This window comes from Pseudorasbora parva, chromosome 14 (assembly GCF_024679245.1).
Source record: "Pseudorasbora parva isolate DD20220531a chromosome 14, ASM2467924v1, whole genome shotgun sequence".
NCBI lineage: Eukaryota > Metazoa > Chordata > Actinopteri > Cypriniformes > Gobionidae > Pseudorasbora > Pseudorasbora parva.
In genome coordinates, this window is record NC_090185.1 from 11,242,975 (window position 1) to 11,257,242 (window position 14,268).

The window sequence follows — 14,268 nt, forward strand, 5'->3', positions numbered from 1 at the left end:
AATTCAGTATTTTTGTCCATTTTGAATTTGTGTGATAATTGCATAATTTCCACTTTTTTTGTCATAGTATACACTGTCGTAATTCAGTATTTTTGTCAATTTTGAATTTGTGTGATAATTGAATAATTTCCACTTTTATGTCATAGTATACACTGTCGTAATTCAGTATTTTTGTCCATTTTGAATTTGTGTGATAATTGAATAATTTCCACTTTTTTGTCATAGTATACACTGTCGTAATTCAGCATTTTTGTCAATTTTGAATTTGTGTGATAATTGAACAATTTCCACTTTTATGTCATAGTATACACTGTCGTAATTCAGTATTTTTGTCCATTTTGAATTTGTGTGATAATTGAATAATGTGTAGTTTTGTCATAGTATACACTGTCATAATTCAGTATTTTTGTCCATTTTGAATTTGTGTGATAATTGAATAATTTCCACTTTTTTGTCATAGTATACACTGTCGTATTTCAGTATTTTTGTCAATTTTGAATTTGTGTGATAATTGAACAATTTCCACTTTTATGTCATAGTATACACTGTCGTAATTCAGTATTTTTGTCAATTTTGAATTTGTGTGATAATTGAACAATTTCCACTTTTATGTCATAGTATACACTGTCGTAATTCAGTATTTTTGTCCATTTTGAATTTGTGTGATAATTGAATAATGTGTAGTTTTGTCATAGTATACACTGTCGTAATTCAGTATTTTTGTCCATTTTGAATTTGTGTGATAATTGCATAATTTCCACTTTTTTGTCATAGTATACACTGTCCTAATTCAGTATTTTTGTCCATTTTGAATTTGTGTGATAATTGAATAATGTGTAGTTTTGTCATAGTATACACTGTCGTAATTCAGTATTTTTGTCCATTTTGAATTTGTGTGAATTTCCAGTTTTTTGTCATAGTATACACTGTCGTATTTCAGTATTTTTGTCAATTTTGAATTTGTGTGATAATTGAACAATTTCCACTTTTATGTCATAGTATACACTGTCGTAATTCAGTATTTTTGTCAATTTTGAATTTGTGTGATAATTGAACAATTTCCACTTTTATGTCATAGTATACACTGTCGTAATTCAGTATTTTTGTCCATTTTGAATTTGTGTGATAATTGAATAATGTGTAGTTTTGTCATAGTATACACTGTCGTAATTCAGTATTTTTGTCCATTTTGAATTTGTGTGATAATTGCATAATTTCCACTTTTTTGTCATAGTATACACTGTCCTAATTCAGTATTTTTGTCCATTTTGAATTTGTGTGATAATTGAATAATGTGTAGTTTTGTCATAGTATACACTGTCGTAATTCAGTATTTTTGTCCATTTTGAATTTGTGTGAATTTCCAGTTTTTTGTCATAGTATACACTGTCGTATTTCAGTATTTTTGTCAATTTTGAATTTGTGTGATAATTGAACAATTTCCACTTTTATGTCATAGTATACACTGTCGTAATTCAGTATTTTTGTCAATTTTGAATTTGTGTGATAATTGAACAATTTCCACTTTTATGTCATAGTATATACACTGTCGTAATTCAGTATTTTTGTACATTTTGAATTCGTGTGATAATTGAATAATTTCCACTTTTTTGTCATAGTATACACTGTCGTAATTCAGTATTTTTATCAATTTTGAATTTGTGTGATAATTGAACAATTTCTACTTTTATGTCATAGTATACACTGTCGTAATTCAGTATTTTTGTCCATTTTGAATTTGAGTGATAATTGAACAATTTCCACTTTTATGTCATAGTATACACTGTCGTAATTCAGTATTTTTGTCCATTTTGAATTTCTGTGATGATTGAATAATGTGTAGTTTTGTCATAGTATACACTGTCGTAATTCAGTATTTTTATCAATTTTGAATTTGTGTGATAATTGAATAATTTCCACTTTTTTGTCATAGTATACACTGTCCTAATTCAGTATTTTTGTCCATTTTGAATTTGTGTGATAGTTGAACAATTTCCACTTTTATGTCATAGTATACACTGTCGTAATTCGGTATTTTTGTTCATTTTGAATTTGTGTGATAATTGAATAATTTCCACTTTTATGTCATAGTATACACTGTCGTAATTCAGTATTTTTGTCCATTTTGAATTTCTGTGATGATTGAATAATGTGTAGTTTTGTCATAGTATACACTGTCGTAATTCTGTATTTTTGTCCATTTTGAATTTGTGTGATGATTGAATAATGTGTAGTTTTGTCATAGTATACACTGTCGTAATTCAGTATTTTTTATCAATTTTGAATTCGTGTGATAATTGAATAATGTGTAGTTTTGTCATAGTATACACTGTCGTAATTCAGTATTGTGAATTTTGACTTTGAATAATTTCCACGTTTATGTAATAGTATACACTGTCGTAATTCAGTATTTTTGTCCATTTTGAATTCGTGTGATAATTGCATAATTTCCACTTTTTTGTCATGGTATACACTGTCGTAATTCAGTATTTTTGTCCATTTTGAATTTGTGTGATAATTGAATAATTTCCACTTTTTTGTCATAGTATACACTGTCGTAATTCAGTATTTTTGTCCATTTTGAATTCGTGTGATAATTGCATAATTTCCACTTTTTTGTCATGGTATACACTGTCGTAATTCAGTATTTTTGTCCATTTTGAATTTGTGTGATAATTGAATAATTTCCACTTTTTTGTCATAGTATACACTGTCGTAATTCAGTATTTTTGTCCATTTTGAATTTGTGTGATAATTGAAAAATTTCCACTTTTTTGTCATAGTATACACTGTCGTAATTCAGCATTTTTGTCCATTTTGAATTTGTGTGATAATTGAATAATTTCCACTTTTTTGTCATGGTATACACTGCCGTAATTCAGTATTTTTGTCCATTTTGAATTTGTGTGATAATTGAATAATTTCCACTTTTATGTCATAGTATACACTGTCGTAATTCGGTATTTTTGTCCATTTTGAATTTGTGTGATAATTGAATAATTTCCACTTTTTTGTCATGGTATACACTGCCGTAATTCAGTATTTTTGTCCATTTTGAATTTGTGTGATAATTGAATAATTTCCACTTTTATGTCATAGTATACACTGTCGTAATTCAGTATTTTTGTCCATTTTGAATTTGTGTGATAATTGAATAATGTGTAGTTTTGTCATAGTATACACTGTCGTAATTCAGCATTTTTGTCAATTTTGAATTTGTGTGATAATTGAATAATTTCCAATTTTTTGTCATAGTATACACTGTCGTAATTCAGCATTTTTGTCAATTTTGAATTTGTGTGATAATTGAACAATTTCCACTTTTATGTCATAGTATACACTGTCGTAATTCAGTATTTTTGTCCATTTTGAATTTGTGTGATAATTGCATAATTTCCACTTTTTTGTCATAGTATACACTGTCCTAATTCAGTATTTTTGTCCATTTTGAATTTGTGTGATAATTGAATAATGTGTAGTTTTGTCATAGTATACACTGTCGTAATTCAGTATTTTTGTCCATTTTGAATTTGTGTGAATTTCCAGTTTTTTGTCATAGTATACACTGTCGTATTTCAGTATTTTTGTCAATTTTGAATTTGTGTGATAATTGAACAATTTCCACTTTTATGTCATAGTATACACTGTCGTAATTCAGTATTTTTGTCAATTTTGAATTTGTGTGATAATTGAACAATTTCCACTTTTATGTCATAGTATATACACTGTCGTAATTCAGTATTTTTGTACATTTTGAATTCGTGTGATAATTGAATAATTTCCACTTTTTTGTCATAGTATACACTGTCGTAATTCAGTATTTTTATCAATTTTGAATTTGTGTGATAATTGAACAATTTCTACTTTTATGTCATAGTATACACTGTCATAATTCAGTTTTTTTCGCCATTTTAAATTCGTGTGATAATTGAATAATTTCCACTTTTTTGTCATAGTATACACTGTCGTAATTCAGAATTTTTGTCCATTTTGAATTTGTGTGATAATTGAACAATTTCCACTTTTTTGTCATAGTATACACTGTCCTAATTCAGTATTTTTGTCAATTTTGAATTTGTGTGATAGTTGAACAATTTTTACTTTTATGTCATAGTATACACTGTCATAATTCAGTTTTTTTCGCCATTTTAAATTCGTGTGATAATTGAATAATTTCCACTTTTTTGTCATAGTATACACTGTCGTAATTCAGAATTTTTGTCCATTTTGAATTTGTGTGATAATTGAACAATTTCCACTTTTATGTCATAGTATACACTGTCGTAATTCGGTATTTTTGTCCATTTTGATTTTGTGTGATAATTGAATAATTTCCACTTTTTTGTCATAGTATACACTGTCGTATTTCAGTATTTTTGTCAATTTTGAATTTTTGTGATAATGGAACAATTTCCACTTTTATGTCATAGTATACACTGTCGTAATTCAGTATTTTTGTCAATTTTGAATTTGTGTGATAATTGAACAATTTCCACTTTTATGTCATAGTATACACTGTCGTAATTCAGTATTTTTGTCCATTTTGAATTTGTGTGATAATTGAATAATGTGTAGTTTTGTCATAGTATACACTGTCGTAATTCAGTATTTTTGTCCATTTTGAATTTGTGTGATAATTGCATAATTTCCACTTTTTTGTCATAGTATACACTGTCGTAATTCAGTATTTTTGTAAATTTTGAATTTGTGTGATAATTGAATAATTTCCACTTTTATGTCATAGTATACACTGTCGTAATTCAGCATTTTTGTCCATTTTGAATTTGTGTGATAATTGAACAATTTCCACTTTTATGTCATAGTATACACTGTCGTAATTTGGTATTTTTGTCCATTTTGAATTTTTGTGATAATTGAATAATGTGTAGTTTTGTCATAGTATACACTGTCGTAATTCAGTATTTTTGTCCATTTTGAATTTGTGTGAATTTCCAGTTTTTTGTCATAGTATACACTGTCGTATTTCAGTATTTTTGTCAATTTTGAATTCGTGTGATAATTGAATAATTTCCACTTTTATGTCATAGTATACACTGTCGTTATTCAGTATTTTTGTCCATTTTGAATTTGTGTGAATTTCCAGTTTTTTGTCATAGTATACACTGTCGTAATTCAGTATTTTTGTCAATTTTGAATTTGTGTGATAATTGAAAAATTTCCACTTTTGTGTCATAGTATACACTGTCGTAATTCAGCATTTTTGTCCATTTTGAATTTGTGTGAAAATTGAACAATTTTACTTGTTGTAATTTAACATTTTTGTGAATATTTCAGGTCTGGATTCAAACCCATAATGTGTTGCTGGAAACCCAAGGTTCTATCCACTGCACTATTTGGCAGTGTGGACCTATTTTGCAGATGATAATAATAGGAGGTATTCTTGAGCAAACACAAAGGATCCAGCATCAGAGTTATAGAGCAAGGTACAAATCCACACTGTATGTTGCAGCAAAAGAGTCCAAAAACATAAAACAAAGGTTACCAGGGAAGTTGGTCAAAAGGGTCTAAGCAAAGTCTTACAGGGTAGACTGAACGAGCAAAAACATGGGATAGGCAAGAGAACTTCAAGACTCAGCAAAGGTACAAGCAAACACAAGTCTTTAGATACACAATCGTTAGCACTATAACAAGCTAGGCACAGTTGATTTCATTGAACCAATAATGAGCAGTGAATTAGGAAGATGTGGAAGGTCTTGTGCTCTCAGTTTCCCTCTGCTGGACAGCCGTGGTGTGACAGGGCCTCTCCCTTTACGGTCGTCTCCCGACGGCCAAGGACGGTCAGGATGCAAGTGATGAAATGTCTTGATCAGGTCTGGGTCTAAGATGTGTTGTGCTGGCACCCAGGTACGTTTCCATAACCTTGCCAGTCGACCAGATAGTGAAAGCCACGGCTGCGGCGTCTTGAATCAGGCAACTTTTTCACTATGTATGTGGGACCACCTTCTATAATGCGAGGGACTGGAGGGGTGGTTGCTGGGGGAGAGAAAGGTAGAGGTTAATACAGGTTTCAATGGGACACATGAAAAGTAGGTCTTACTCTTTTAGATCTTGGTAGGGTAAGCTGGTATGTAACAGTCTGATTATTTTGAATGGGCCATCTTGGATTCGACCTTTAACGTTAAGTCTTTAGCCAGACTCTTTTCTTCCGATTCTAAAGTGTGGAGTTGCCCTCCTCTCTTGTCCGCATACCTCTTGTAGCAGGTGGAAGCACTCTTTAAGGCTACATGAGCCCTTTTCCATGTCCTTCTGCAGCACTCCACAAATCTCTTAGCATTAGGGACTCCAACCTTTATCTCTTGGCTGAAAATCAATGGCGGTTGAAATCCGAATTGACACTTAAATGGAGACAGACCTGTGAAGGAGCTTTGTAAGATGTTGTGTGCCAGCTCTGCCCATAGAAGGCCATATATAATTTTTGTACATTTTGACTTAATGTAATAATTGACTAATTTCCACTTTTATGTAATAGAATACACTGTTGTAATTCAGATTGTCCATTTTGACTTTGTGATAATTGAACAATTTCCACTTTGATGCAATAGATCCACTGTCGTAAATTATAATTTGTGTCCATTTTGACCTTATAAAATAATTGAATAATTTCCACTTTTATGTAATCGTATACACTGTCGTAATTCAGATTGTGTCCATTTTGACTTTGTGATAATTGAAAATTTTCTAGTTTTATGCAATAGTATACACTGTCGTAATTTAGAACTTTTGTCCATTCGGACTTTATGAAATAAATGAATAATTTCCACTTTTATGTAATAGTATCCACTGTCGTAATGTAGAATTTGTGTCCATTTGTTACCACTGGTGGCTGGTGGTGGGGGTGTAATGGTGTGGGGGATGTTTTATTGGCACACGTTAGGCCACTTAGTGCCAATTGGGCATTGTTTAAATACCACGGCCTACCTGAGCATTGTTTCTGACCATGTCCATCCCTTTATGACCACCATGTACCCATCCTCTGATGGCTACTTCCAGCAGGATAATGCACCATGTCACAAAGCTCAAATCATTTCAAGTTGGTTTCTTGAACAAGACAAGGAGTTCACTGTACTAAAATGGCCCCCACAGTCACCAGATCTCAACCCAATAGAGCATCTTTGGGATGTGGTGGAACGGGAGCTTCGTGCCCTGGATGTGCATCCCACAAATCTCCATCAACTGCAAGGTGCTATCCTATCAATATGGGCTAACATTTCTAAAGAATGCTTTCAGCACCTTGTTGAATCAATGCCACGTAGAATTAAGGCAGTTCTGAAGCCGAAAGGGGGTCAAACACAGTATTAGTGTGGTGTTCCTAATAATCCTTTCGGTGAGTGTATATTAGTGTGGAAATAAGTTTCCCAGTGTGAATATACTAGCACAACTAGTTTTAACACTAACTTGGCGTAAGTGGGGAGGGAGGGGGTGAGGTAACACAAATGGTGTTAACAGTGAACACTTAGTGTTGTTTTTACACAATGCAACTATTTAAAGTGTTAGTTTAACTCTATTTATTGTGGACCTATCACAAATGCAATCCAAAGCCTTGGATGCAGTGGTGTAAAGTACAACCACTGGACTCTACAGCAGTGGTGACGTTCTCTGGAGTGACTAATCACGCTTCCGTGTCTGGCAATCCAATGGACGAGTCTGGGTTTGTCGGTTGCAGGAGAACGCTTCTTGCCTTGTGCAAGAAGAATGGTCACGTCTAGAAGAATTGTCAAAAAAGCCCAGAAACACACTCCTAAACCTTGTGGAAAGCCTTTCCAGAAGAGCTGAAGCTGTTATAGCTGCTAAGGATAAGCCAACTCTATATTAAGAATGGGATGTCATTAATTTCCATGTGCATGTAAAGGCAGGCGTCCCAAAACTGTTGCCATTCATAGTGTATTTACACCTCTCTTGATCCTCAGTGGATGATCCTGATTTAATTGCTAAATGGTGCCATCTAGTGGGTTTTTGAGAAACAGCAGCTAATACAACATCACAGTAGTGCGAGCTCAACAGGAAACATCAGCCAGATGGTAGCACCTCAAAAATAGAAATACGCTCCCTGTGAATTATAAAGACAACTCGGAAGAGATCCAGTTCAGTCAAATGATACAACACACACACCCAGTCAAGATATAGTTTTAACCTTTTGGTGATCCTCATTTGGAGGTTCATTTGGTTACTTATGGTCTATTTTTGCAATTGAAAATTATACACATTTTTTATTGAATTAATTATTTAACTATTGCAGTATTTCAGGTTAAAATGAAGACTAGGCCTTCAAAATATTTTTTAGAAGGCAAATTAGTGCCGTAATGGAATGATTTAATCAGACATGCAATCACGGGTGTAATCACTAGAGGTCTCTTTGGAGAGGCTTTTAAATTCCCTAGTTGTCTTTTGAACACATTTAATGCATTTTTAGGTGGATTGAATATATTTATACATCTCAAAGGCTATTTCTTATCAAGCTTATTTTCAGCTTTTCCTCCTTTATGATTGAATTGGATTTCACATATTCTAAAAAAAATTGCTCTGTATTGCACACAATGGTCCATAGGTGTGTGTGTGTGTGTGTGTGTGTGTGTGTGTGTGTGTGTGTGTGTGTGTGTGTGTGTGTGTGTGTGTGTGTGTGTGTGTTTCAATATCACACTCTTGATGTTTTAGAGTGTAACCCCTTTACTGCTGTGTACTTTTTTCAGCATTGTGGCTGATTTATCGATTGTAATTTGGTGAAGTGGTTTTGCCGATTTCCCATTCCTTTCCTATGGTGGTCATTTTTGACTGAAGAGCACTGGGAGTTGACTGGGAGTAGTTTTGTTTAATGACAACTTGGCATGCTCGAATCATGACCTCGGTTTTGTTTTTTTCTTAATGCCACAAGTCACCAAGTTTCATATTGCGATGGGGGTTTTTGTTTTATTTTTAGAAAATCAAAATGTGGTTCATAGGTGTGTGTGTGTGTGTGTGTGTGTGTGTGTGTGTGTGTGTGTGTGTGTGTGTGTGTGTGTGTGTGAGAGAGAGAGAGAGAGAGTGGATGTCAATATCACACCCTTGATGTTATAGAGTGTCACCCTTTTACTGCTGTGTACTTTTCTTCAGCATTGTGGCTGATTTGTGGATTGTACAAATAGTTTTTGCCAAATTCCCATTCATTTCTTATGTGTGGTGTGGAAAAACTTTGAATCACTGAGGAAGAAGATTGATTTAAGACGTGTGTTTGAATTCATACAGGAGCTAACGTGTTTCTGCCATGCAGGACACTTCTCTAAGCTTAAGAGAGGTTTTGTGACTGTGGTGTGACAGGCAGCGGGGCGAGGGACCGCGAGAGCGAGCCGGTGATTAATGTTCACGAGTGCCAGCTGCATGACACACCGGTCTCGTCTCGCGGCCATGTGACGGGAGCATAAAAGGAGGAGCAAGGGCTGCGGAAGACGATAGAGGACCAGGCCTGGATTTTATGTTATGTTATGTTTATGTGTTATTATGTGTTTGTGGGCAGTCGTCCGTGAGGGGCTGCCCACGTTTTATTTTCATTTTGTTTATTTATTTTGAATAAATGTTTTTGAACGTTCGCCGGTTCCCGCCTCCTTCCTTCCCATCTACGAACTGTATTACAGTGACCTATGAGGTCATTGCACACCTTATTTGAGGGCTCTCCCGAACCAAAAGTGCTAGGCAGAACTAATTCGAACGACCAGGTGTAAGGAAACCAGGACCTATGGGGAGCCATATGTGTGCTGTGTTTAACACTCTTACCATGTGTGGAAAACTACTGAGAGGGATTGTTTTGACAATGTGGGTATAAGAGATTGTGACTTCTGTTATGTATTCATTTCACACTCGATGCAGGCACTGATGACTGTGTTGACTGCGGCTCTTTCTTGCAAGAAATTAAATCTTTATAAAGACAATTGGCTAACGTGTGTCTCTTAGGCCGTGTGTCCACCAAATCGTTTTTTTTCACGTTGCTGGCTGGCGTATACAATTGTTTTCAATGGGAGCTGTGTTTTTAGACCACTATGATCGAAACGAGGCACTGAGCGAGTATTTCACGCTAAAGCACTGATGGCTCGCTGGTTTTCACTGGCCGACGAGAGTTGAAGAATGTTCAACTTTAAATAAAATAAAAAACTCATCACTGTCACTTTTCCCCCAGCTGTCCAATCACAGTGGAGGAGGGGCGGGACAAACACAACACCGACCAACCGTCACATTCTGCGTCACATTGGTTTTTTGGTTTTTTAACGACCACTTAGCTTGCTCGAATCATGACCTACATTTTTTTGTGTGTGGTCACATACCTAATTACATAAAAGTCACCAAGTTTCATATCATTCCGGTAAAGCTGTGATTTTTTTGAATTTTTTGAATTTCAAAACAGCACGTTTTCGGTCAGAGATGACTGAAGAGCACCAGAGGGTAGACCTACTTGAACATTTCAATGGATTATATTGTTTAATAATCACTGCTGTCTGTTTGACCAGCCTAATGATGATAATACTGATTCATATAAACCCTTCCTCTCATACATTTGCAGTGAGAACCTACTAAAACTTAGAAGTTGTCTATAACATTACAACAGTAGGTGTCTTGATGAAAGGGTTTAAGGCCACTAAGGTGTTGTTTGCACAGTGGGTGGAAACTTCACAGGGTCTCTGTTACTTACAACAGTTAAGGGTTCGCTAACAACACCTCTCATTATACCTCTGTTTCTGCTTATCATCCTCTCCCCTCTGTGTCAGAAACGGTTTCATCTCTATATTTTAATGTTTGTTTTTTTTTGTAAAAGGGTCTTAAAAAAGTCGCTAGCAAGACCGCAAGAAACTCTTCCCCTACAAACGAATGCCTATGAATAAACACTCTCACCTACAAGACGTTTGTGCACCCAACAGATCACAGCACATTTATAAAACCAGCCGCTGCAGGTTTCAGTCTGACTCAGAGGATGAACCTCAGTGCAACTGGTACCGTGAGATGGACGATGGTTATCTCTCTGTATGTTTATTTTGGTTAATGCACGCACTATAATTGAGAATTTAATAAATGACACTGAATGACATTCAACATTTTTTTTCTTTTTTTTACCCATTTAACAGTCTGAGAACTATCTTTCAAAAAGCATGTTAAATGTTAAAAACATATTCTCATCCATTAAAACAGTTAGGCCTGGTTTCACAGACAGGGTTTAGATTAAGCCAGGATTAGGCTTTAGTTCAACTAGGACATTTAAATAGCTTTTTATTTAAAAAAAAAAAAAAGCATTACTGGTGTGCATCTTAAGACAAAACAATGGGCACTGACATGTTTTAATATAAAACTGTTCAAATCAGTCTAGGACTAGCTTAAGCCTTGTCTGAGAAACCGGGGGTTAAAGTTGTAATAATTGCTAGATGAACTATAACATTATATCATATGCAAATATAGCATGTGGTATAGCAGGGTCGAACTCTGTGGTGGGAGGATTCACACCAGCGTGAGTGTTTAACGAAGCGTTATTAGATCAGACGCGGAACAGTTAAAGACAATGTTTCACGTGTTAGTTTTGCTCTGTTTGTGCTGGTGGAGTCTCCTTGGTAAGTCCTAAAAACATTTTTATGGCTTGATCTCTTTCCATTTTAGAGTAATAAAGCTGCTGCTGCTGTTAAAATTAGATCATTTTAATCTGCTATGTACCAGATAATAATTACTGTTAGAACTACTAACCTTTTCATTCAGGTCTCCTCTGTTTAATCATTTCAAATTGAAATGAAAATAAGATGTTTAAGGTCATGTTAAATAATGGTCAATCCAACGAGGTTTCCTTTTTCTGCACTGCATGGAGATGTTAGGTAATCTTTTATCCTTTTAGAAAACAATTATATAGTTTATTAACTTTTTAAAATATATATCTGAAGTTCAGCTAAAAAATTTTTTTTTTTTGTCAAAATGTACATGAACCCAGAGTGCATTCGACAGATTATCTGATCAACAAATTTTTTTTTTTTTAAACGTATATTACGTGTATATATTTCCTGATGTTTTCATGTTGACCAATTAGCAAGATAAGCTAACATACAAAAGCCAAACACATTCAAAACCGATAGATTGATTATTTCTGTTCATGTATAAATGACAACTGATTTTAGGCTTTGTAAATCATTTTGAATTCTTAATCTGTGACCTGTTCATGTTTTTCAGGTGTGTTTAGTTATGAGATGGATGAAATACAGTCAGTGTCAGTGATGGAGGGAGATTCTGTCACTCTAAACTCGGTTACTGAAATACATGACGATGACATTGAGTGGAAATTTAGAGATGTAAAGTCTCTCATTACGAGTCGAATCTTCCCCAGACCTGATGTTCCTGATGGGAGATTCAGAGACAGACTGAAGCTGGACGCTCAAACTGGATCTCTGACCATCACAAACATCTCAACTGAACACGCTGGAGTTTATCAACTAGAGATAAGTGAAGCGAAACGATCATCAAAAACATTCAGAGTTTCTGTCTATGGTGAGTGGAGATCATTTGTTCTGTCCTTCACATATTCTCATTTTATAAACCGTAACCTTGACCTTGAAACTATTTGCATATTTTGTTTTTAAAAATTGTATTTGAGGTGGCGGGCCGTGTAAAACCCTTATTCAACACTGAACTAAAAATAAGATTAGACTTCTCCTGTTTTTCAGCTCGTCTGCCTGTTCCTGTCATCATCAGAGACTGCTTTTTGTCATCATCATCATCATTGTCATCATCATCATCATCATCATCATCATCAAATTGTTCACTGGTGTGTTCATCAGTGTTGAATGTGAGTCATGTGACTCTCTCCTGGTTCAAAGGAAACAGTTTATTGTCCAACATCAGTGTGTCTGATCTCAGCATCAGTCTCTCTCTACCTCTGGAGGTGGAATATCAGGATAAAAACACCTACAGCTGTGTGCTGAACAATCCCATCAGCAACCAGACCAGACATCCCGACATCACTCAACTCTGTCACACATGTGCAGGTACAGCAGCACAGCTGATATAATGTGTGTGTTCATTCACTGACCTGATCTCTGTCTTCTGTTGTAGATCAGAATCACTTCTTTCTTTATCATTACAGCACCGGACACACCGTCTCCATCTCATCCTCCAGTCTCAGTCTCTCTGATAGTGCTGATCTCTGCTGCCGCCGGATCTCTGCTGGTTGCTGCTGTAGTCGTGGTGTGCTGCATCTGCAGGGGATGCAGAAAAACCGTTCAAGACGGCAAGAGTTACCTACAGCTTTTAAGTATTATAACAATAATGATTATAATCATTATATAAACGAATAAGTATTATGATAAATACTAATACATATTTTATGTATTTTGTTGTTTTTGATAAATATAGCCCTAATAATAACACATAAGTTGCAAATAATTAGTTATGATTGAGTTTTGTTGTTTAATGCATCTTTTTTGTTGCTAAAACAGCTCAGACTCATGAAGAAGAGGTAACATACGCTGATCCCATATTCCTCAAAAGAAGAGCACATGAATCAGTAAGAGAATTTATTCCTAATTAATATTGTGTTAGATGTGTGATACAATTTTGTATAATAATCCATCACACACAACAGCAGCATATCGCTATATTAAAGCCATAAGATCATAATTTATTGCAAGAAACACTCAAAAAAATCTGCTCTGCTTATAAATATGCTTATAATTTTTTTAAAATACATTTTTAAAGAAACTGAGAAGAATAAAAAGTGCAGGATATTACACACAAAAAGAATAAGTTGCATTTTTACAACTTTAAATGGATTGAACAGGGTTTGTTTATTTGAGCAGAAAGTCACCGTCTTAAACAGTCTGACAGGAAGTAACAACGATGCACATATTTCTGCTCATTTGCATGAAAGTCCATAAGCAAATGCATTTTTTTAAATTAACTTGTTTTATAAAACCATAGCTGCATGTACATTGTCCTGACAGATTGGATCTTGTTACAGCTAGTGTCGAATTTGGCATTACTTCAACACATTTGTGCATCATTTGAAGTCAGAAAGTCACATGCTACGTCAAAAAACAAAAAAAGAGAAAGAGATCTAAGAGGTCTCTCTGTCTGCTCTACTGGCCACATTTCTCATGTTTTTAGTATTATCATTTCTTGTGATGTGTCATTTTACAGAACGTTAAAGAGGAAGATCATGTCGAGTATGCACCTATTGCCATGAGATGATGATCAAACTTCAATCCTTCACGAAGTGCAAGACCAGGAGCTCCTGCGACCTGAGGTTCAGAGTCAATG

The 14,268-nt window shown here is 34.7% G+C and overlaps 1 long non-coding RNA gene across 1 annotated transcript; it reads right to left on the minus strand.

The window, feature by feature from the left end:
* Window positions 1-5,463: 5,463 nt before the first annotated feature.
* On the minus strand, window positions 5,464-14,263 carry LOC137040092 (uncharacterized). The gene is made up of 3 exons (XR_010897839.1): window positions 14,183-14,263; window positions 13,043-13,208; window positions 5,464-5,994 (listed from the first exon to the last, which is right to left on the minus strand). It is a non-coding gene; the product is annotated as an uncharacterized lncRNA (long non-coding RNA).
* Between the last annotated feature and the right edge of the window lie 5 nt (window positions 14,264-14,268).